Source organism: Zingiber officinale, chromosome 1A (assembly GCF_018446385.1).
Source record: "Zingiber officinale cultivar Zhangliang chromosome 1A, Zo_v1.1, whole genome shotgun sequence".
NCBI classification, from domain to species: domain Eukaryota; kingdom Viridiplantae; phylum Streptophyta; class Magnoliopsida; order Zingiberales; family Zingiberaceae; genus Zingiber; species Zingiber officinale.
The window spans coordinates 50,380,906-50,406,358 of record NC_055987.1 but is presented as its reverse complement, the minus strand read 5'-3'; positions in this window follow the sequence as shown (position 1 = coordinate 50,406,358).

Below are 25,453 nucleotides of genomic sequence, written 5' to 3'. Positions count from 1 at the left end.
CGTGAATAGTAATAATGAATAGTAATAATAAATAGTAATAGTAAATAGTGACCCGTAAATAAAAGTAAGTAGTAGGGAAGTGCGGAATTATAATAAATGATAACAGTTAATTTTTTTTTAATTTAAATTTTTTTATATTTAGTATTATAATTTATATTGACATAACCAGAGTTAAAAAAATAATTTTTTTTTTAAAAAATCATGCACTACAGTCCCTGGATGACATTTGAATTTGATTAAAAAAATAAAATGCTATAATAAAGTATTTAAATGTATTATATTTTCACTGAACTAAATTTAAATTGATAATATTAAACAAAAGATTTAAACCTAAGATAATTGAGCAGCCAATACGTTATGTATCCAGAGACTAGCTTTGCGTGTGTTCGAAATGTGGCATATCGAGCAATGGCATTCACCTATCAATTGACCAGGTGATCGTCTTATAAAATTACCACTAGACTGAATAAATAAATAAAAAATGACCAGGACGTGAACATTTTCAAAAATTATTCCTGATGAATCTCAAAAACTCCGTCCAAAATGAATCAGGTCGATCTCAGATCTAGAGAAGAATTATGTTACAGTAAATGTTTCATAAATTAATCTATTAAATTATTATGTTAATATTAGGTTATTTTTCGGAAAGAACATGTTATAAGATCCGATGTTAAAAGTTTTTATTGATAAATCAATGGAGATGGAGGTAGTAGATACGATAATTAAGAGAAAAATTAGTATTTTATAAAAGAGACAAAATAGGTAAGCGAGAAGACAAAGATAATAAAGAACTCCAATTTTAAGTTATAGTATACAAGAAAAAATAAGACAAGAAATGAAGTGGGTATTGTTGTAGATAGTTCGTTAAAAAATGAAGTTGTAGGTGTACTTAGAAAAAGTGATTGAATTATAGTCCTTAAGATAATAATGATGAAAGAAAGTATGAACATAATTAGCGTATATGCACTGCAAGTAAAATTAGATAAAACTACCGAATCAAAATTTTAGCACGAATTTTAATAGGAGGTAATTTAAATGAGTATGTCGGAATGAAAAATGAGGAGTATGAGAGGGTTCATGGAGGTTATGGGTTTGGAACGAGAAATTAAGAAGAAGAAAATATATTGGATTTTGCAATAATATTTGACCTTATATTAGGTAATACATTTTTTTTAAAAAAAAAAGAGAACACTTAATCACCTTTAAAAGTAAGAATAATAAATCGTAAATTGACTTTCTTATGATTAAAAAGAAAGATAAAAAGATTTATAAAGATTATAAGGTCATCCCTACAAAAGCTTAGCTACCCAACATAAGTTAGTAGTATTGAATATACGCCTCAAGCATAATATCAATAGAAAGAAAATATATACAACTCCTAGAATTAAGTGTTAGAAGTTAAAGGGTGAGAAGCAAAATATATTTAAGGAAAATGTAAGATTACAAATATTAGGTGAAATATATAGTGACTCTAATATGGTATGAGATAAGATGATATCAATGTTGAAAATACTAACTAAGAGTGTACTCACTGAGTTAAAAGACATGCACCACTAAACAAGAAATCTTGATGGTGGAATGAAAAAGTACAAGAGAAAGTGAAGGAAAAAACGAACAGCTTATAAGTAATTATATATTTGTAAAAATGAGGAAAATTTTAAAAAATATACAATAGCTAAGAAAGAGGCTAAGAAAACATGAATGATGCCAAGAATAAAATTTTTGAATAATTATATCAAAAATTAAATATAAAAAAGGGGAAAGCGATATTTATTGAATAGCTAAAATGAGAGAAAGGAAGATCTTATCCAAATAAAATGTATTAAAAATGAATGTAATAGTGTACTAGTAAATGATGAAGAAATAAAAAAATGGTGGAAGACGTATTTTCATTAACTTTTTAATGAAGATTTAGATGACCAACTTAACTTAGGTAATTTAAGTAGGTCAAATTGTAAGACCCTAAGCGGCCAGCTAGAGGGGGTGAATAACTCTGCAAAGGAAAACGAACCTTCCTCAAACTTTATAGCTTTATAAGAATCAACACTTGCATAAAAGAAATAAGAGACTAAATAAAAAAAGAAAGAGGCACAAAAGGTTTACTTGGTTACAACCGGGGAGGTTGTTAATCCAAGGAAAATGAAAAGCTCACTAATATCTCTTTCAGGTAGAGAAGTCTCTTACAGCAGTTGAAACACCCAATTATAGAACAAGACTGAAAAGAAATCAATTAAAAGTGTTGTTTTTAAGCTTCTGGGACCATGTCTGTATTTATAGCTCTGGTCGGGATGCCTGGAAAGGTTTCAGGCGCCTAGGGGATAAACTTTTATCTCCGTCGAAATAGAATACGCCACGTCGCGTTCCGGATAAAATCCTGCTCCGGGCACCCGAAAGGGTTCCAGGTGCCCTGATTCTAAAAGTCAACATTTTATTGACTTTCTGTCTCGACCTTCCGCTCCAGTTCCGCTCGCATTGGTTTGGGTCTTCCGCTCCGGCTCCGCTCACTTGGGTGATCTCAGTCATCCTGAATATGGCTCACCTGAACCCAACTTCCGGCCTTCGAGCAGTCTTCCGCTCCAGCTTCTCGTTCCTTTGAAACGTCACGCGCCTCCTTCTCGTCCGCCAGCATACTCTTCCGCAGCACCTCGTGCCTTGGACGCACCAAGTCCATCGGCTCTCTCCCGTGTCGTTCTTCTCGCTAGCTGCGTCTTTCGCTCAACTTTCAGTGCTCCTAGTTCCTGCACACTTAGACACAAGGGTTAAATACCAACATAACCTAACCTGACTTGGTTGATCACATCAAAACTACCTTGGGGTACTAATGATCTCCCGCCTTTTGATGTGAGCAATCCCAAGTTAAGTTAAGGTTGAAGGCGCTGGAATTTCGTTCTGTTTAAATTTCCCTGTACAAAAATTGTACAAGAACAGAACTTTTCCTAGCAATCCGTATATTCGATCAAACATGTGTTTGATCAATCAAGCAAGTTCTTGAATGATCAAAGCACACCTTGATCAAAGTACAAGATCGCTGACCTCTTGTGTTGGTATTAAAAAATGATACAAAGAAAACTAAACTAATTGCGCAGCGGAATTAAAGAACTAGTTGTATCTTTCCTTTATAGCTAAAGACCTCTTGATCTTCTGCCGTATTCCTCTCCTCTTCTTGGACGTCACGCGGGCGACGATCTACCAAGACAACATCACCCTCCTTCTCTTCTCGATTTTCAAGCCGTCGGCTATAAAAGGAGGCTCTAGGATGGAGTACCTTATAATCTTCTTCCTTCTCTTCTTCTTCTTCTTCTTCTTCTTCTTCTCCAATCCGCCGGCCACCAAGGAGGAGGGGAGGGGCGCCGACCCTCAAGGAGGAGGGAAGGGGCGCCTGCCCTAAGGAGGGAAGAGGGGTGCCAGCCACAAGGAGAGAAGATGATTGTGGAAAATTAGGAAAATTAGGTTTTAGGGGGCATCACCTACTCCTTTTATAACCTTTGTCGTCGGTTACAAAGAAAGAAAAAATAACAAAATTCTATTAAGAAAAAATCTCTCTTTCTGTAACTAAGTTAAGTCAAACCAAGTTAAGTCAAACCAAGTTAAACGAAACCAAGTTAAATCAAACCAAGTTAAACCAAGCCGTGGAATGGTGGATTTAAGGCTTTATATAGAGGCTACAACAGAGACCTAGAGGAGGAATTGGTTTAGGCCTCCTGATGGGCTTGAGCTTCTTGAGTTCGGCTCGAACACCCAACTCAAGTCCATCAATAATAACTCATACCACTAAAGGGTTATTATTGAACTATCACACCAATCTCATATTATAATATAGGTTCCTTCTTATCATGAGTGCGTTAATCTCTCTATGTTTAAAATATCATATGTCCGTTAATTAAATGAGTTACTAACAACTCAATTAATTAACATTTGATTCCAAAAGTAGTAGCATTCAACTTTATTATCATGTCGGACTAAGTTCACCTGCAAGGTTTACATGATAATCCTTATGAGCTCCTCAAGAGGACATTATCAACCTAAATAATTAGAACACAGATTCCTTCTATAATCAACAACACACCATATAAATAGTACTATTTCCCAACTCATCGGACTTATTGATTTAACAGATAAATCTCATTCATTGATAAGTTAAAGAAATAAATACTAAGTATACGTGCTTGTTATTATATAGGGATTAAGAGGACGCACATCCATAATAACATAGGTTCTGTTCCTTTATATAGTCAGTATAAATCGAACAACCTCAAATGGTCCTGCTCAATACACACATAGTGTACTAGTGTAATTTTATAGTCAAAACATATTAATACCAAATTACACTACAACCGTTCCAATTGTTTGTCCCAATCCATCTTGGTTGTGAACCACTATTTATAATTTATAAGGAACTGATAACATGATCTTCTGTGTGGCACCACACACCATGTTATTTACAATATAAATTAAATGGACAACTGCATTGACATATATATAAATATAAAATGCAAACATATGACCAAAGTGATTCTCATTTTAAAATATTTCAAAACAGATGTTCATACAAAAGCTAGGCTTATAGTATACATCCCAATAAAGGTAATAACAAAAACAAATAATAATAAGGTAATAAAATTGGTAAATTAATAATGTGCAAAAAAAAAAAATAAGTTGCATTACCCTCCCCCTAGACTTAGTTTTCACTTCTCCCTCTTTGATCATATTAAAATAGGGTAAACTATGTAAAGTCTAAGGAATAAAATTAAGAAGTTTTTGAAAAAAAAGTTTAAGTTTTGAAAAATGTGAGAGTTTTAAGCTTAAAAAACTCTACTTAAAAATGAAAATAAATTTTACAGATTAGTGAAGAAATTTTCTTTATCGGAAAAATTAAGTTCTGAATAATTTCTAATAGAAATTTTGACAAACAGTTTAAAGCATTAGTTAATTAAATATTTCATAGTTAGTCAATTAAATATTTTATTTCAATAATTAGCTTCTAGGCTATGACAAGATACTAGGTCTTTTTTGTTATTGGAACAACAATCACTTTTAGACAAAGTCTTTTAAAGAAATTAAATTAATTTTTTTTCTCTGAAAGTCCTAGGTAAAAAAAATCAATTTAAACATGATTTTGGAACCTAAAATAGATTCTTTTCTACATGATTAATCAAAAATTTCTTAAAAAAATATTTTTATGATATTTTTCTAATTTGACCCTTGTGATATTTAAAGTACCAATTTAATCCATTGTATTTTCTAATATGTTGAATATGTGAGCATGCATGATTTTTTAAATTTTCTATTTACTTTTTAAATTTTTTATTTCCAATTTTTACTTTGTCGAAATCTTCTAATCGACAAGAACCAGCTAAGGTTGATTTTAATTCCTTATTTTCTTTTTCTAACTTACAACAATTTTTCAATAATATTTTTACAAACTGAAATAACTTGTCAGGAGGAAGAGATCGTACTTAACTTACCTTGTCGATCCCGTAATATGAAGCTCCCCCTGAAGTGTTGCTTTCTTCAGATGTCACTCCCCCTTCATCGATGCTCATTTCGGACGAGCTTGCTTTGTCTTCGTCTTCTTGGTAACTTGCCACTAGCGCAAGTTCGGCGAGGGCTTCTATCTCTGATTTGGACGATTTTTTATCCCATGTTGCTTTTAGATTACTTGGTCTGGACTGGCTTCTTGTCCTTCTCCTTGTCCTTGTTCTTGTCCTTGCTCTTTAATTTTGGGTAGTTATCTTTCACATGCTCTTCTTCATTGTAGTGGTAGCATCTTACTTTTCTTTTTATTTTTGTACTCTACATTTGATTAAATCTTTTAAATTTTTTTTTTTAAATCTACTTACCATGAATGTCGTTTCATCGTCATCGAGAGAAGATTCAGAATTTCGTTCGTCCATCTTTACCTTTAAGGTAATATTGTGCTTTGGCTCCTTCTTCAGATCTATATATCTCGTTTCATGGACTTTAAAAGTTGAAAATATTTCTTCTAAAGTACTTGATTATAGATCCTTAGATATATAATAAGCATCTACTAATGATGTCCATTCAGTAGTCCTAGGAAATGTGCTAAGTGCGTACCTTAGCGAATCTCGGTTGCTTATCTTTTCCCTGAGATTCGTGAGTCCGGTGATGAGTTCCTTTATTCGTGAGTGAAGGTGTGCAACAATTTCTCCTTCTTCCAACTTGATGTTGTTGATCTAGTCCTTGAGCAGATCCCATCTCGCGAGTTTTGCCTCCAAGATCCCTTCGTGTAGTTCTAAGAAATTCTCTAGAGCTCCTTGGCTGACTCGTAGACTCCGATTTGGTTGACTTCTTGAGGTGGTAAAACGCTAAGCAGGTGAAACTCTGCTTTGCAGTTTGCCACGAAGTCGGCTTGCTCCTTCTTCATCCATTGATATTCTTTTTACCCTCAGGCGCTACAAAACTGAATTTCATTATTAAAAATAAATCGAAATCTGTCTTAAAGAATACCTTCATCGTTTTCTTCTAGCTCACGAATTCTTCCTTGAACTTTGGTGGGTAGATGCTCATTCTGACCATCTCGTATACTTCGTTCGACCGTTAGTCCTCCTGAAGCAAACCTTGTTCTGATACCACTTGTAGGACCCTAGGCGACTGGCTAGAGGGAGGTGAATAGCCCTGCAAAGGAAAATGAACCTTCCTCGAACTTTATAGCTTTATAAGAATCAACACTTGCCTAAAAGGAATAAGAGACTAAATAAAGAAAGGAAGAGGCACAAAAGGCTTACTTGGTTACAACTGGGAAAGTTATTAATCCAAGGAAAATGAAAATCTCACTAATGTCTCCTTCAGGCAGAGAAGCCTCTTACAGCAATTGAAACACCCAATTATAGAACAAGACTGAAAAGAAATTAATTACAAGCGTTGTTTTTAAGCTTCTGGGACCAGGGCTGTATTTTTAGCCCTGGTCAGGGTGCCTGGAAGGGTTCCAGGCACCTGGGGGGATAAACTTTTATCCTCATTGTAATAGAATGTGCCACGTCACGTTTCGGATAAAATCCTGCTCTAGGCGCTCGGCTTAGGAAAGTCAACATTCTGTTGACTTTCTGTCCCGGCCTTCCTCTCCGATTTCGCTCGCATTGGTCTGGGTCTTCCGCTTTGGCTTCGCTCGCTTAGGTGATCTCGGCCATCCGAAATAGGGCTCACTCGAACCCAACTTTCGGTCTTTGAGCAGTCTTCCGCTCTGGCTTCTCGTCCCTCGAAAACATCGCAAGCCTCCTTCGCGTCCGCCAGCGTACTCTTCCGCAGCACCTCGTCCCTCGACACACCGAGATCGTCGGCTCTCTCCCGTGACGTCCTTCTCACTAGCTGCATCTTTCGCTCGACTTCCTATGCTCCTAAGTTCCTGCACACTTAAACACAAGAGTTAAATATCAACATGACCTAACCTGACTTGGTTGATCACATCAAAACTACCTTGGGGGTACTAACACAAATAAGTATAAAAATTTAAATTTTTCATAAAATTCAAACTTCAGAAGTAGAAAAAACTTTAAATGAGATGCACAGCAGAAAAATCGTTGGACCAGATGATATTTCGATAGAGGTATGTAAGTGCTTAGGGAAACAAGGTATTAAATAACTTACAAAATTATTTAACATGATATTAAAAATAAAAAAAAAATCTGATCAATGTAAGATAAGTACTCTAGTTCTCTTATATAAGAATAAGAGAGATGTATAAAATTATGCAAACTATAGGGGTATTAAACTAATGAGTTATACCATGAAAGTTTGAGAAAAAGTAATAAAAACAAGATTAAGGAAGGAGACCACGGTGATCGAAAATCAATTTGGTTCATACTTGGAAGGTCAACAATAAAAGTTATACACCTAATTAGACAACTAATTGAAAAATATCGGGAGCAAAAATAAGATCTATACATGGTATTATATTCATTGACTTAGAAAAATCTTATAATAGAATTCCAATAAAAATTATATGAAAAAAATTCTAGAAAAGAGAGATGTTAACATATCATGTATTGAACTAATTAAGGATATGTATTAGGATGTAACGACCAGAGTAAAGACTTCAGACAGAGTAACTGAAGTACTTCCAATAAAGATAAAGTTACATTAGTGATCAATTCTAAATTTCTATCTTTTTATACTAATTATGGACGAACTCACTACACACATTAAAACACAGTACCGTGATGCATGTTATTTTACGGATGGTATTATTTGGGTAGATGAAACACATGAAGAAGTAAATGTTAAACTAAAATCTTGGCGGGAAATACTAGAAGAGAAAGATTTTAAGGTTAGTAGAATAAAGTCAGAATATATAAAATTTAAGTTTAATAATATTAGATGTAATGAGACAATTGTTAAGATAGTAGAAGATGAGTTACCTAAAATTGAGAGCTTTAAATATTTAGGATTATTTTTACAAAACGATGGAAGGATTAGAGAGATGTCTTACATATAATATAAGCATGATGATTGAAATGGAAGAGAGCATCAAGTGTTTTATGTGACTGTAAAGTTTCTCTAAAACTTAAAGACAAGTTCCATAAAATCATAGTTATACCTACTATGTTATATGAATGTGGATGTTGGACTATGACTCGAGCATATGAGTAGAAAATGAGAACGATAGAGATGAGAATGTTAAGATGGATGTGTGAACATACAAAGATAGAAAAATATTAGAGAGAAAGTCAGAGTTACATCTATTGAGGAAAAACTCTAAGAGATAATTTTAAGATAGTATGGACATGTACTTAAACGACCAATAAATCTCCAGTTAGGCGATGTGAAATTATGACAAACACATATCAAACGAGGAAGACCAAATAAACTTGGTTAGTGATCCTGTCCGAGTGCTGAGTCGATGAATGTTGGGTACGAGGCACTCCCGGTGATGACGTATAGACCTTCGACTGCTGTAAACCTCCGGTGAGAACCTGCAAGCACAAAACCGAGCTGGGAAGGGGTTCCCGGCAAAGACTCTCTGATGCTCAAGTCAACTCCAGTGGAAAGAGAGAAAGATGAGAATGAATACTGTAGCTACAGTAACGTAGAATGCATACCTCCGTCGAAGGTTGGGGGCCCTTATATAGGGCTCCCCGGGGGTGCGTGCACGCTCTTCGAAGCATGCACGCTCCTCAAAGCATACCTAGAAATGGTCGTGTCAGAAAAGTGTGTCTGGTGCCATGCCGAAATCGTCCGGGCATATCTTTGACGTGACAGTGGAAACTTCCACCGTACAATTCTCTGTCCGGTCCAGCCGCCAACCATGCTGTTTGTCGGCGACACACGTCTCAAGAAGGATATCCTCCATTGCTCCCTTTGTCCCCTTCTGCGCCTTGTCCGTTTCGGACCGAGCGGAAGAGCCACTCGGCCCCGTAGGGCTCAGACCTGAAGGCATGCTAAATTGAGCGAGAATGATTCCTTGGTTGAGCTGCAGCTCAGTCGGGTGGACATGCCGCTCGGCTCGGCAATTCCATTATACTTGGTAGCTTGTGAGCGTCAGAAGCCCGACTCGTGGTCGAGCTATCTTCGTACTAGCCTTGGCGCGATCCCGGCCGAGCGACCATGAGACTTCTCTCGGCCGAGCGGTCATGAGACTGATCCGATCGGCCAAACCCGTAGGTTGACCCCTCTGACCTTGACCTTCACGTGTCGTTGACCCTTGTCCATGCGAGCCCCTCCCTACGCTTACCACCGTATCACGTGCCTCCCCCTCGAGTCTAGTCGAAGGAGGCGGTAAGTCTGACTGACTGGACTGGTTTAGTGTTTTTCTTGCTGTCCAGCAGAGATAGTAAAAGTAATAAGGTGGGCTTGGGCGACCTGCTCGGCCGAACCTCCTTTAGCCGGTCGGCAAGGCGTGTGCTTGTACTTGTTTAAATATTTTGGCTACGCGTCCGAGTCCACTTGTGGTCAGGAGTTATCGTCATAGAGATCCCTTTGGAATTTGCGCAAATCCTTCGTATTAACAACGAGCACACGACCACGCCGGATAATGGTCTTCCTTAAATGCTGCCTAATGACCGGGTGACACGTGGAAACCCCCGCTATCATCGTACGGAAAAGGTGACAACATCGATGCGACACATGTCTGTTCAAATTTCACGGCCGGATGCAAGCTTTGATTCTGGTGACCTAAATTGGATGGTTCTGGCTGGTCGGGCTAAACGTTTATAAAACCTCAACGCCAACTTCTAGTCCACTGCTATTGTCTTCGTGCTTTGGTGATTCCTTTCACTCCCACCTCTCCGGCGAACTATTCATTCGGCGTTCCGGCGAACTCTCGACACCCTTCCCCTTGCGCTTTGCTCCCCTAGTAAGCTTCTTCATTGCTCTACCTTGTCGCCTTATTCCTTTGTTGTGGTTCTCTATTTGTTCCTATTCTTGCCGGTTCTTCTCTGTTGAACCTCCTGAAAAACATCGAGTCTTTCCCTCTCCGGTTATGGCCAGTTCTTCTGCCCCCTCTCCCGGGCTTTGGTATCAAACCATGGAGAGTCAGTTTGATTCGGGGGATGCCTTTAAACTGATCAATACCTATGACATCCCTGCTGACCACAAACTGACTTTGGTTGAGTCATCCGACCGGCCTCATGACCCACCGGCCGACACTGTTACCTTCTTCCGCGACCAGTTTATAGGTGACCTTAGGTTTCCGATCCACCCCTTCATCATAGAAGTTTGCAACTATTTTTGTATTCCGCTCAGCCATCTCGTACCCAATTCCTTTAGGCTGCCTTTAAACTGATCAATACCTATGCCATCCCTGCTGACCACAAACTGACTTTGGTTGAGTCATCCGACCGGCCTCATGACCCGCCGGCCGACACTGTTACCTTCTTCCGCGACCAGTTTGTAGGTGGCCTTAGGTTTCCGATCCACCCCTTCATCATAGAAGTTTGCAACTATTTTTGTATTCCGCTCAGCCAGCTCGTACCCAATTCCTTTAGGCTGCTGTGCGGCATAGTTGTGCTCTTCCGAGGGCACAACATTCCCCTTAAGCCTCAAAATTTTCATTATTTCTACTACCCCAAGCAATCCAAGCTGGGCACCTTCTTGTTTCAAGCTCGGATCGGCTTAGTTTTCTTTGATAAAATGTCGACTTCCAACAAGCATTGGAAGGATCATTTTTTTTTCTGAGTTTTCCCGAGCTGCCACCCTTCCGCACCAAATGGCAAACTTCGTTGCCGCCTCCCCCGACCTGAAAAGGTACCGGACCGAGCCTGCCTTTCTGCACGCGGCTAATCTGTTAGCCGGTCTAAAGCTGGACATCCATAAGCTGCTGCCCGAAGGGATGATGTACCTATTCGGTTTAAGCCTGATCCGAACGCGACTTCCGAACGACCCTGGTAAGGAATAACCTTCTCTCCTTTTCTTTGCGTCTAACTGATTTCTTTTCTCTTTCTTGCAGCCGAGACCATGATGAAATTGGTGGTGTTCGGCATGCTGAAACGCAAGGCTGCCGAGATAGAGGCGGCTGCAGCACAGGAGGCGGAGAAGCTTGGTCTCACCCCGATCGGCTCGCATGAAGGCGAAAGTGAAGAGGCGTAAACGGCAGGCGAGGCGTCTGCCACTCGGACGGCTACAATCGATGCGGCCGGGGAGACCACTCCATCAAGTGCGCAACCGGCCGCTCGGCCGGAGGAAGCCGCGTCCATTGACGATGAACTTCCATTGGTTGGGCACAAACGCCGCCGAATGGGCACCCTAACCCGCTCGGCCACCTCAGCTGTTCACGCGTCCGAACAAATGGGCGATCCTCCTCTAGCTCCAGCGTCTGTGGAAGCGCTGTCGTCCTACCGGACCCTATCTCAAGGAGACTGGCCTTCCGCCCCCGACGCTGCTCAATCTCTCAGCTCGCTCCCTCCAGCTCGCCAGATAATCAAGCGATCTCTCATTCGCTCTGAGCCGGTCGGACAATCTTCTGCCCCTTCCGCGTCTGCTCAGTCTACTCCGGGCCAAATGGTTATCAAGGCTTTGCTCCACCTACCAACAGAGGAATATTTGCAGAAGATCGAGCAGCCGTCGAGCCCTGAACACTTGATAACCATTCGGGGACCCCTCGCAAAAGTTTGGGAGGACACCCGAGCGCGCGTGGGCATGATGCCCCCTGGGCTGCTCGACAACAGTTATCTGCAACAAACAACCGGGGTAATTCTCACGAGCCTTTATTTTTACACCCCCGTTTGACACTAACTGTTTTTTTTTCTTTTGACCGAGTTGCAACATTGGCTGGAAAGTATAGCGATATGCCACCACTTGGCGTTTCTTGAGGAAGAGTTCAAAAAGCTCAAGGTTTCAGGTGGGGCTCCCCCTCAAGACCCCTCTTATGCCGAGCTGAAGGCAGATCTGGATAAGACCAACAAACAGTTGGAGGTCGAGCGACACAAATCTTCGGGCTTGCAAACCATGGTAGAACGGCTCGAGACCCAGGTCAAAACATACGGTCATAAGATCACTTTGGCCACCAATAGGAAGAATCAGGCCATCACTGACCTGGAGGCAAAGAATGCTGTGGCTCGGGCGCTCGACGCGAAAGTCAACAAGTTGACCGATTTGCTTACTGCTGAGAAGAACGGACGTTCAGCGGAGGTGGCCACTCTTCAGAGTGGTCTGAAGACCCTTCAAGACGCATTGGAGGCCTCCCGAGTTGGCTTCAAAGAATATCAGGATGCCGAGCCGAGCCGGGTGGCTGTCATGCAGCAGAACTACATCTGCTCGGAGAAATTCGTGGAGAAAACCTGCGCTCGGCTTGTCCACACATTTGAACTAGCCATTACTGCCACCGCCGACTACCTGAAGACCAAGGGTTGGCTACCTGAAGAATTCACTATCCCCGTTCGCGATCATGCTGACCTTCTGACCACGATTCCGGATGAGATTTTTAATTACTTAGAGTGAAGTCGTGGATGGATGTTTGTCGTTCGGCCTATTTCACTTTTTGTACTTGCCACTCGGCTAATTTTGATCAATGAACCTTCTATGGCCCTTCCTTGGTTGCCTGTCCAATCGTCGTGTGTAGTCGAGTTGTCTGACTCTTGCGAGTCTGCCTTTCAATTTGCGAGTTACCGCTTGGCATTCGAGTACAAGACCATCACTCTTCCGTAAATTTCCTTAGGATTACGTGATGCCAAGGCTGGACCCTCCAGCTACCGCTCCGCGATCTATGAGCCGGGGGGTTTATAGTCGCCGATCCGACTCTGGGATTTAACGTCGCCGCTCGACGGTCTTCAGGCCGGGGGGTTTATAGTTGCCGGTCCGACTCTGGGATTTAACGTCGCCGCTCGACGGTCTTTAGGCCGGGGGGTTTATAGTCGCCGGTCTGACTCTGGGATTTAACGTCTCCGCTTGACAGTCTTCGGGCCGGGGGGTTTATAGTCGCCGGTCCGATTCTGGGATTTAACGTCTCCGCTTGACGGTCTTCGGGCTGGGGGGTTTATAGTCGCTGGTCCGACTTTGGGATTTAATATCGCCGCTCGACTATCTTCGGGTTGGGGGGTTTATAGTCGCTAGTCCGACTCTGGGATTTAACGTCGCCGCTTGACAGTCTTTGGGCCGGGGGGTTTATAGTCGCCACTCAACGGTCTTCGGGTCGGAGGGTTTATAATCGCCGGTCCGACTCTGGGATTTAACGTCGCCGCTCGATGGTCTTCGGGCCGGAGGGTTTATAGTCGCCGGTCTGCTCTGGGATTTAACGTCGCCGCTCGACGGTGATTTTGTAAAATCCCTTATGTTTTTACTTCCTGCGGTTGAAGGAGACAAAGGGTGACAAATATATGTCGTGTATTACATTGGCGCACCTTTTATCCAGCTCGGTACGACTGAAGGTGGCTCACACTCCAGGGTTGCTCTAGCTTCCGTCCGTCTTCATCCTCGAGGTAATAGGCGCCCGAACGGAGCTTTTCTATAATCTTGAACGGTCCAGCCCAAGGAGCTCCCAGCTTGGTCACATCGCCGACCGGCTTGACTTTCTTCCAGATGAGGTCGCCGACCTGAAAAGATCTGGGAATTACCCGCCTGTTGTAGTTTTGCTTCATCCTCTGCCGGTACGCCATCAATCGGACGGCGGCCTTGGCTCATGTCTCGTCCACCAGGTCCAGCTCCAAATGCCTCCGCTCAGCATTGTTCTCGTCGTAGACTCGGATCTGATCGGATTCTAACCCGACTTCTATTGGGACGATGACCTCTCCCCCATACACCAGGTGGAAGGGGGTCGCTCCTATTCCTTCCTTAGACGTCGTTCGGAGTGCCCATAATACCCCAGGCAGCGTGTCTACCCAACTCCCACCTTCATGGTCGAGCCGAGCTCGCAGAACTCGCAAGATCTCCCGATTGGTGACTTCAGCTTGTCCATTGCTTTGGGGATACGCAACGGAGATAAAAGCCTGCTGGATGTCGTACCCCTCACACCACTCCTTGAGTTGTTGTCCCGAGAATTGTCTTCCGTTGTCTGATATGAGTCACCGCGGGATACCGAACCGACAAATGATGTGCTGCCAGATGAATTTTTTGACCATCTGCTTGGTTATTTTAGCCATTGGTTCAGCCTCAATCCACTTAGAGAAATAGTCGACCGCTACTAGTAAGAACTTCCGTTGTCCGGTCGCCATTGGAAATGGTCCCACAATGTCCATGCCCCATTGATCGAACGGGCAGGACACTATGGATGTCTTTAATTCTTCCGTGGGACGATGTGAGAAATTGTGGTACCTCTGGCAGGATAGGCAAGTGGTAACTGTCCGGGCGACGTCCTCCTGTAAAGTGGGCCAAAAGTAGCCGGCCAAAAGAATCTTCCTCACCAACGAGCGGCCGCCTGGATGCCCGCTGCATGAGCCTTGGTGTACCTCTTGCAGAATATATTCCACATCCTCCGGGCCAATGCATTTAAGCAGAGGCCTGGAGAACGCTTTTTTGTAGAGCTGGTCGCCAATGAGAACGAACCGACCAGCTCTCCTTCTGAGCAGATGTGCTTTCGACCGATCGGACGACATTGCTCCTGACTTCAGAAACTCTGTTATAGCCGTCCGCCAGCCATTTGGAAATGTGAGTCCCTCCATCCGGTCGATGTGGGCGACCAGAGACACTTGCTCAACTGGCTGCTCGATGACGATCGGTGATATCAAGCTGGCTAGCTTAGCCAGCTCATCTGCAGTCTGATTCTCCGCTCGAGGGATCTTCTGTATCAGCACCTCTTGGAAACCGGCTTTCAGTTTTGCAAAGACTTCCACATAAAGCTTGAGCCAGACGTTGCTTATCTCAAATGCTCCCGAAAGTTGCTGAGCAGCCAACTGTGAATCTGAATGAATCAAAACATTGCTAGCTCCTACATACCGAGCGGTCTGCAAACCTACTATAAGCGCCTCATACTCTGCTTCATTGTTGGTTGCTCGATAGTCCAGCCGTACGGACAGGTGCATCCGTTCTCCATGGGGGGAAACTAGTAGCATGCCAACCCCACTTCCCTGCCAAGTGGACGATCCATCTACGTACACCTTCCAGGTGGATTCGGGCTCGAGATTTTATACCTCAATGACGAAGTCTGCCAACGACTGCACCTTGATAGCCGTCCGGGGCTGATACTGTATGTCAAACTCACTAAGCTCCGTGGTCCATTTGATCAGTCGCCCAGACGCCTCGAGGTTCAGCAGAACTCGGCCTAAGGGGCTATTTGTCATGACAATGATCGTATGCCTCAGGAAATAGGGCCGGAGCCTCCGAGGGGTGAGAACAAGTGCGAAGGCAAGCTTCTCAAGACCAGTGTAGCGAGACTCAACATCCTTTAGAATGTGGCTAAGGAAATACACTGGCTGTTCTTCGCCGTTCTGCCGGACTAGCACTGAACCGACCGCGTGCTCGGTTGAAGACAAATAAATGCGGAGAGGCTCACTGACAGATGGCTTAGCTAATACAGGTAATGAGTTTAGGTAGGCCTTCAATTCTTCGAATGCTCGGTCACATTCCTCATCCCATTGGAATTTGGTTGCTCGGTGCAGGATCTTGAAGAAGGGCATGCTCCGATCGGCTGCCCTGGAGATGAACCGGGATAGTGCTGTTATGCGACTCGTAAGGCGTTGGACTTCCTTCAAGTTTCTGGGTGGCGGCATATCCTGTAGCGCTTTGACCTTGCTAGGGTTGGCTTTAATGCCTCGCTCGGTGACTATGTAGCCTAGGAAACGACTACTTTTTGCTCCAAACAGACACTTTTGTGGGTTCAACTTGACCCCGTACGCCCGTAATATCCGGAAGGTTTCTTCTATATCTGCACAGAGGTCGACCGTTCGGAGTGATTTAATGAGTATATCATCAACATATATCTCTAGGTTTCGCCCGATCTGCTTTCGGAACACCTTGTTCATGAGTCGCTGGTACGTAGCCCCGGTGTTTTTTAGTCCGAACGACATTACGTTGTAGCAATAGGTGCCGTCCATCGTAATGAAGCTCACTTTCTCTTGGTCTTCCCGGGCGAGCGGCACTTGGTGGTACCCCTGATAAGCATCCAGCATGCATATCAGCTCGTATCCAGCGGTTGAGTTCACCATTTGGTCAATCCGGGGCAGAGGGTAGAAGTCCTTTGGGCATGCTTTATTAAGATCACGGAAATCGATGTAGACCCGCCATTTGTTGTCAGGCTTAGAGACCAGTACCACATTCGCTAACCAACTCGGGAACTGTACCTCGCGTATGTGGTCGGCCTCCAAGAGCTTCTTGACTTCCGCTCGTATGATGACGTTCTGCTCGGCACTATAGTCCCGCTTCCTTTGCTTGATGGGACGAGCGTCCGGCCGGACGTGGAGCTCGTGCCGCGCGACGCTTGGAGAGATCCCTGACAGCTCGTGCGTTGACCATGTGAAGACGTCGTGATTTTTCTGGAGGCATCTGACCAACTCTTCCTTCTGTTCTTCTTCCAGATCGGACGCAATGAATGTGGTGGCCTCCGGTCGGCCTTCTTGAATCTGTACTTCTTCCTTTTCTTCATAAACCAAAGTAGGGGGCTTTTCAGTTATAGCGTTTACCTCGAGGCGCAGTGCTTTCCGAGCAGACTTTGCTTCGGCTCGGACCATCTCCACATAGCATCGCCGGGCCGCCAGCTGATCTCCCCAGACTTCTCCCACTCGATCTTCTACGAGGAATTTAATTTTTTGACAAAAGGTTGAGACGACTGCCCAGAACTCATTGAGGGTTAGTCGTCCCAATATTACATTGTAGGCAGAGGGGGCATCGACCACGATGAAGTTAGTGGTCCGCGTCCTCCGTAGCGGCTCTTCTCCTAGCGAGATAGCCAACCTGGTCTGCCCAATCGGAAGGACTTCATTGCCAGTGAACCCATATAACAGGGTCGTCATTGGCAATAGCTCGGCTCGGTCAATTTGAAGCTGGTCAAATGCCTTCTTGAAGATAATGTTAACTGAGCTGCCTGTATCAATAAATATGCGGTGAATAGTATAGTTAGCTATTACCGCTCGGATGATGAGGGCATCATCGTGGGGTACTTCCACTCCCTCAAGGTCCCCGGGACCAAAGCTGATCTCGGGTCTGGCTGCCCGTTCTTGGCTGCAGCCAACCGCGTGGATCCTGAGTTGTCGGGCGTGTGACTTTCTGGCCCGATTCGAGTCACCGCCCGTCGGTCCGCCGACGATGATGTTGATCTCGCCCCGAGCTGCATTGCTTCTATTTTCCTCCTCCCGAGCGGATGGCCTCGCTCGCTCCTGTGAGGCTCGGGGGTTGGCCCTTAGCTGGTGATGTTGCTGCTGATGGTGATGCTGCTCAGGTGAATGCCTGGTCATTCGCCATTCGGTGTTCTGATGATGAGCTCGCCTGTCCAGTGAAGGTGATTGGCGGCGATAGTTCCTTAGCTCAGGTTGGTTGACCGGGGGGAGACTCCGGCAGTCTCGAGTGTTGTGAGTGGCTGATTGATGGATTCTGCAAAACATGTGTTGGTGCGGTTAGCACTAACGGTCTAACTCAGGTTTTGATGAATGACAAATCAGGTTAAGTTAGGTTCGTCGTTATCTAACACTCTGATCGAGTGTGCAGGATAAGTCCAGACAGGTCGACGGGCTGACCGGATGTCTGGCACGAAGTCCAGCTAGGTCGACGGGCTGACCGGATAGCTGACGAGAAGTCCAGCTAGGTCGACGGGCTGACCGGATAGCTGGTGAGAAGTCCAAGCGGGTCGACGGGCTGACCGGACGCTTGGCGAGAAGTCCAGACGGGTCGACGGGCTGACCGGACGTCTGGCAGGTAAGTGAGGTAAGTCACCGGAAGGGAGTGATCATGAGGATGCGTTCGGGAAGGGAACATTAGGCGTCGATTCGGCTTAGAACCATTTCGGATGTCTAAGTCGAGATCGTGACTAGATTCGGTCTCGGAAAGACGGAATCTAAGTCATACTACTTATGCTAATTCCTTATGATAAAATGTGCTAACAATCTGTTTTGCAGGATATATATTGCCTCGGACTAACTTTGTTTTGCAGGAAAGGAGTTGGAACAAGGTGGTCCGGGTGCGGAGGGGATCCGGGCGCAAGGCAAAGTCTATCTAGCAACTCGTTGCCACGTGGAGCATCTCGGTTTGAGCTGCCACGTCACATCAGGGCGCTCGGAAGGAATCCGGGCCGGGCATATAAAAGAAGCTGCAGGGGTGGAGCTCAGAATCAAGAACTCTCTACTCTTGGTCTTGCTGCTCGACGTTCAGTGCGACGCCAATAACGCTCCGACAAAGTGCTCCTTCGGTTTTTATTTTTCCTTGTCGGTATTGCTTTATTTTCACTAGCATTTCCTGTATTCATTCTGTAATCATATTTCGACTTGTTAGTGATTGCCCAACGAAAGTGGTCAAGGACCACGGGCCTTCGAGTAGGAGTCGTCACAGGCTCCGAACGAAGTAAAAAACATTTGTGTCTATTTTACTTTTCCGCTGCGTTTATACTCCAAAATTTCTAATCGATATTCACCCCCCCCTCTATCGAATCTAACGGTCCTACAAGTGGTATTAGAGCAGGTACCGCTCTGATTTGGTGCAACCACCAATCAGACTGGGGGTGAAATTTTTTGTTTCTTTTTTTTTTCTCTCGGTCTTCAGTTTTACACTTAAACTCAAAATTGGTTTATCAATTTTTTTGTTGCAATTAAAACTAAATTGGTGTAACACCAATCTAGATTTTTTTTATTCTCTCTTCCCGCACTACTAATCCAAGACCAAGTCTTGGGATTTTTTTTGGTTATTTATCTGTGTACAGGATGTCCCAACAAGAAGGCTTCAGCACAGTACGACCTCCACTTTTCAACGGGGACGATTTTCCGTACTGGAAGAAGCGCATGGAGGTCTACCTCAAAACAGACTTCAACCAGTGGATGAGTGTTACTGTTGGTGCAACCTTAGGTCAAGGTTGACCTGGTTGACCCGACTCGAGTTGACGTGACTCGAGTTGTATTTTGATGTTTGACTTGGGAAGATTGTCGGTGCAACCTTAGGTCAAGGTTGACCTAGTTGTGTTGCATGTTGATGTTTGACACTCGTGAGAGAGTTCTATTCTTGATGTGGGACAAGAATAGATGTTTGGGAGATTATTGGTGCAACCGTAGGTCAAGGTTGACCTGGTTGACCTGATTCGGGAAAAGTCCAAGTATGAAGACTTGGCACGGAAAAGTCAGCGAGGAGCTTGGCTGGAAATGTCAAGTATGGAGACTTGGCCTTGGAAAGTCAGCGGGGGCTTGGCGCGTGAAAAGTCCAAGTATGGAGACTTGGCGGGGAAAGTCCAAACAGGGAGTTTGGCACGGGGAAAAGTCCCGTGAGTGAGCAGATCGGAAATCCTGGTGAGTGAATCCGGTGAAAATCCTAGTGAGTGAAGCTAGGTGAAGGTGAAAGTCACTGGTGAGTGAAGCCGGGCATTGGAAAAATCTGGTGAGTGAAACGGTGAAAATCCTAGTGAGTGAAGCTAGGTGAATGGGAAAGTCCTAACCGGGATGTTAGGCGGTGTGGAAATCTGGTGAGTGAAGCGGTGAAAGTCACAGTGAGTGAAGCCGAGCAAGGAAAAATCGATGGATCGGGGATGATCGGACTTACGGTGTTGGAAAGTCCAAGTAGGTCAAAGGATTGACCGGACACTTGGCGAGGGAGTTCTAGCAGGTCAAGGGTGACCGGATGCTAGGGATGAAGTACCAATAGGTCAAGGTTGACGGATATTGGTTTGGAAGTCTTGGAACTTGGTTTGGGCAAAACCAAGCTGGATCGATCAGACCGATCGGTGTCTATATTTTCTCGATCGGTCGGTGACCGATCGGATACAACAAGCTCTGTTCGATTCTTGTCGATACGGTGACCGATCGGCAAACAAGCGAAAAGAAAGGCGGTGATTGGTCCACGGCCGATCATGCCATATCTGTCGATGCGAGGGACCGATCGAGGACGATATGTCGGAAGCACGGCCGAGTTGGGATCGATGCGTGGACCGATCGGTTTGTGTTTGATCGATCCTGAGCCGATCGAGTCTGCCTACGAAGGTTACGTACCGGTGTCGATGCAGGGACGATCGGCCGCGAACTGATCGGTCCATGACCGATCAGGGAAGGACCTGCGGCTAGTTTCTTCTCTTCTTCGCAGGTATAAAAGAGGGCTACAGGATTTCGGTGAAATCACTCTCTCTGCTATTTCTTCTTCTTCTTCCTTGGATTGAAGTTTCTGCTTCTGTGCTCTGAGGTTCTGAGCTTTGTTGAGCTCGCTTCCGAAGCTTCGCGTGAGCTTCCAGTCGTCGATCAGCTGCTGCGTTTGGGTTGTGAAGTTGTTGCTTCATCGCCTCCGATCGACAGAGAAGGCAAGCTAGTGTTTGTTTTTACATTCATATTGCTCTTGCTTCTTGCTGTATTTCTTGTACACTTATCTTGCTGTTGCAAGAGACTCTGTGGTGAGGTTTCTCCACCCACAAGGAGTATATTATTAGCCGGTTCTCCGGGGACTCATCCACCGACGGATTGAGAGGCTTCGTCCACCTTACGGACACGCCGAGGAGTAGGAGTATCATCTCCGAACCTCGTTATATGGTTTGTCTTTCTTCTCCTGTTTTCTTTCTACGTTGTATTTCCGCTGCACTAACCTAATCGTAGGAAGAAACGCGAAAGATTGGGGTCGGCTATTCACACCCCCCTCTCTAGCCGTACAAAGGATCCCAACAAGTGGTATCAGAGCCAGGTCGCTCTTCATCGGATCAACACCCGTGGGAGCAAAGCTAGAGATGGATCTCTATGGAGAAGACATCACCATTCAACCCTTCTACGAGTCTCACGACAACTTCACATATTGGAAGGTAAGGATGATGTATTTTCTTAGAACTAATATGTTAAATTGGTTTTGTGTACAAGAAGGGTTTTCCCCTCCGATGGATGAGGAAGGAAAACCTATCAAGAAGAAGGAGTGGACGAAAGAGCAAATCCGACAATCCGAAATCAATGACGAGGTAACAAAAATTATTGAATTTGCGTTACCTAATAATGTTTTGTGCAAGATAGATAGGTACAACAACGCCAAGGAATTGTGGAACAACTTGGCCAAGTTTCATGAGGAGAGCTCCACTTCAAGCCATGAAGAGGAGCCTAGTGAGCCAAGTAGCTCACATCATGGAAGAAGCGAATTGGGAGTTGAGGGCTACTCAACATCCAAGGAAGAAGAGGAGGAGAGTTCTTCTTCAAGTTCGGAGCAAGAAGAAGAAGCTTCTACCTCCGGGAGGGATGAAGAAGAGAGCTCGCATCCACCCTCAACCCTAGGTAACTCAAGCAATTTAAGTTCAATTAAATTACATATTATGTGCTTTGAGTGTAGGGAACGTGGACATTACAAGAGTAAATGTCCAAAGAGGGTAAGAAAGACTCCACCGGCGCCAAAGGTCAAGGAAGCCGGAGTCCCGAAACGCAAGGGCAAGGAGCACATCGTGTGCTTCCAATGCAAGCAAAGGGGACACTATAGGAGTCATTGTTCAAGGGGGAGGCAACCTCATAAGGGCAAGAGACCGGGCACATCGATAGGGGGAGCTAAGGCAAACCCTAAGGTATCTTTTAAGGCTCATTCGTGCAATTCTAGTAGGATACATGCTAGTAATTTTATTGCATTAGTCAATAATGATAAGCATGTTAACACTAGAAATCAATACATGTGCTTAGGTGCTAAACATGTCAACCTAGATAGGGATACTACTAGGAATGCTAACCCTAGGATTAACACTTCTAAGGTTAAGGAAAACCTAGGTAGAAACCCTAAATCAACTAGACACATGCCTAGGAACACCTCAAGAAAGAATGACAAATCAAAACTTGAGGTATTAGAGAAAGAAAATCAAGCCTTAAGGTCAAGACTTGACTCTCTAGAAAAGACTCTTAAGGATTTGACTCTAGGGTCTAGGGGTCAAAAACCCAAGTCCAAGGACAAGAAAGGTTTGGGTCACAAACCTAAGTCCCAATTGGTCAAGCCCACCTATCATAATGTTCCATTCGATTATGGAACAAAACCTAGGGCTAGGAAGACCACTACCAAGGTGACAAGGGAAGTCACCCCTATAGTTGACCTTGATGAGACCCAAATGACCAAGGCTTTAAAGCCTAAGAGGGTCATTAGGAGGGTTGCTAGGGAAGTTATCCCTAGTGAATATTTAGTGAACCCAATGAGCTCTAATAGGTATTGGGTTCCTAGGAGCATCTTCTCTACCCCATAGATGGGTTAGAGAGTGTCAACTCCAATAAGAAGGGTAGTTAACCCAACTTTGAGGAAATTGACACTCAAGGAGCATTTTCAAGGTGTTTGGGAACCTTTGAAAATGAAATGGAATAATCTTTGTCATTCACTCCTTGGAAGAGTAAGTTATGCCAAAGTGAGAATATATATTAATCTTACTTTAAATTGACACAATTTGGAAAAACCTAGAGAAATATCAAATTGGGATTTTGATATTCTCTTAGGTAATCAAGGCAATCCGGGCCTTAACTTAGAAGTGCTACTCTTGTAGAATTTTAAATAGTATAAATCAAACAAGAGATCAAGAAATGTCAATTTGGGTTGTAACATTTTCTTGGAGCACTTTGGGCAATCTAGGATTAGAATTTAAGTTAGCTAAGTGATTAAGGATACTTAGATAGGTAATCTAGGTATTTTATTTGTGTTAACTTACCATGGTTGTTTGCCATATGCCATGTCATGACATCATATTTTTTTTTATGATCATTTGAAATGCCATGATAATGCTTAGGTTATTATATGTCATGTGTTAGTTTAGTTTCAAACTTTATGCCATGACATCATGACATTGGCACATGTTTTTACTTATGATATCATTATATGCCATGTCATCATCTCTTGCATTATAATCAATGAAATTGATTTAAGGACAAACATATAATTTGATATTGAGATCAAATTGATGTTTAGAAAATGCATGAGAACTTAGCCTAAGTTGACCTTAACCCATATCTCACATCAAATTGACTTGAATGTGGTTTGATACACCTTAGATGTGTGTGAGATATTAGGATCATGAGTTAGGATCAAGGTGCATAGTTTTTGTACCTAGATGAGCCTAATTCAAGAAAAGGAGGATCATAGGGAAAGCTTGTGTACAAGTCATGTACATCTAGCCCTAAGATTATGGTCCTAAATTCAAATGATTTTAAAAGCATTTTAAAATTGATTTGAAAAACTTTGATGAAGCTTTCCTAGTGATAGCATTCATCATTGAACATTGTGATACAAAGTTGAGTTAAACTTGAACTTTTTCAAAGTTTTTGAACTTTGTATCAAGATTGAAAAATGGAAACTATTTTCATAGAAAATTATTTTTTCGTGATAGTATATGGTATGAGGAGTGTATCCTCAAAATTTTACGATATTTGGAATTTTCTGGAATTTATTAGGAGTTTCTGAATTTCGGAAGGAAATCAATCTCGATTCAGTGTGGATCGGTCACGGACCGATCCGGAAGTCGATCGATGCGGTGACCGATCGGTGACGATCGATGCGATCGATGAGCGTGGATCGGTGCGGGACGATCGAGGGATTCTGATCGGTGCGGGAACCGATCGATCGCGTGCGGTTTCGATTTTCAATTTGTTGGTGCGAAATTTCAGTTGGAAGTTGGGTTTTGTGGTTTCTAAAGGTTTAAAACTCGCCAAGACATTGTTGGTGCAATGGTCAAGGGGAGTTGACCTTTAGGGAAGTTTTACCTAATTGTCAAGAGGAGTTGACTTTTAGGGGAGTTTTACTCCAAAAGACTTTTAAGGATTAGTGATATGGGATTATCACTAAGTTGATTGTTGAGTTTAGTATCAAGGGAAATTAAGAGTTTCAAATGAAAGGTATGGGACTTTCATTAGGAAGAAACTCTTGACCTTGATACCCTCCTTTTCTTTTGATGTGTGTCAAAAGGGAGAGTGTTCATTGGAGAATTATTGGAACCAGTTAGGTTATCGGGTTAACCTAAGCTAGGAAAGAATGTCAAGGAATGTTCAAGGAAGCACATTGGTAATCTTTTGATGTGTGTCAAAAAGGGGAGAATTATTGGAGAACCCAAGTTAGGTTATCGGGTTAACCTAAGGGAGAATGTCCGGAGAATGTTCAAGGAAAGAACATTGGACATTGGAAGATGGTTGGAAAACCTAAGTTAGGTTATCGGGTTAACCTAACTTGATTATGGTTTTGTCAAACATCAAAAGGGGGGAGATTGTTGGTGCAACCTTAGGTCAAGGTTGACCTGGTTGACCCAACTCGAGTTGACGTGACTCGAGTTGTATTTTGATGTTTGACTTGGGAAGATTGTCGGTGCAACCTTAGGTCAAGGTTGACCTAGTTGTGTTGCATGTTGATGTTTGACACTCGTGAGAGAGTTCTATTCTTGATGTGGGACAAGAATAGATGTTTGGGAGATTATTGGTGCAACCGTAGGTCAAGGTTGACTGGTTGACTGATTCAGGAAAAGTCCAAGTATGAAGACTTGCACGGAAAAGTCAGCGGGGAGCTTGTGGAAATGTCAAGTATGGAGACTTGGGGAAAAGTCAAGCAGGAGCTTGGCGTGAAAAGTCCAAGTATGGAGACTTGGCACGGAAAGTCCAAACAGGAGTTTGGCACGGGAAAAGTCACGTGAGTGAAGCCAGGCGGTCGAAAATCTGGTGAGTGAATCGGTGAAAATCCTAGTGAGTGAAGCTAGGTGAAGGTGAAAGTCCCGGTGAGTGAAGCCGGCATTGGGAAAATCTGGTGAGTGAAGCGGTGAAAATCCTAGTGAGTGAAGCTAGGTGAATGGGAAAGTCCTAGCGGGATGTTAGGCGGTGCGGAAATCACGGTGAGTGAAGCCGGTGAAAGTCCAGTGAGTGAAGCCAGGCAAGGAAATCCAGATGGATCGGGGATGATCGGACTGGTGTTGGAAAGTCCAAGTAGGTCAAAGGGATTGACCGGACACTTGGCGGTTCTAGCAGTCAAGGGAGTGACCGGA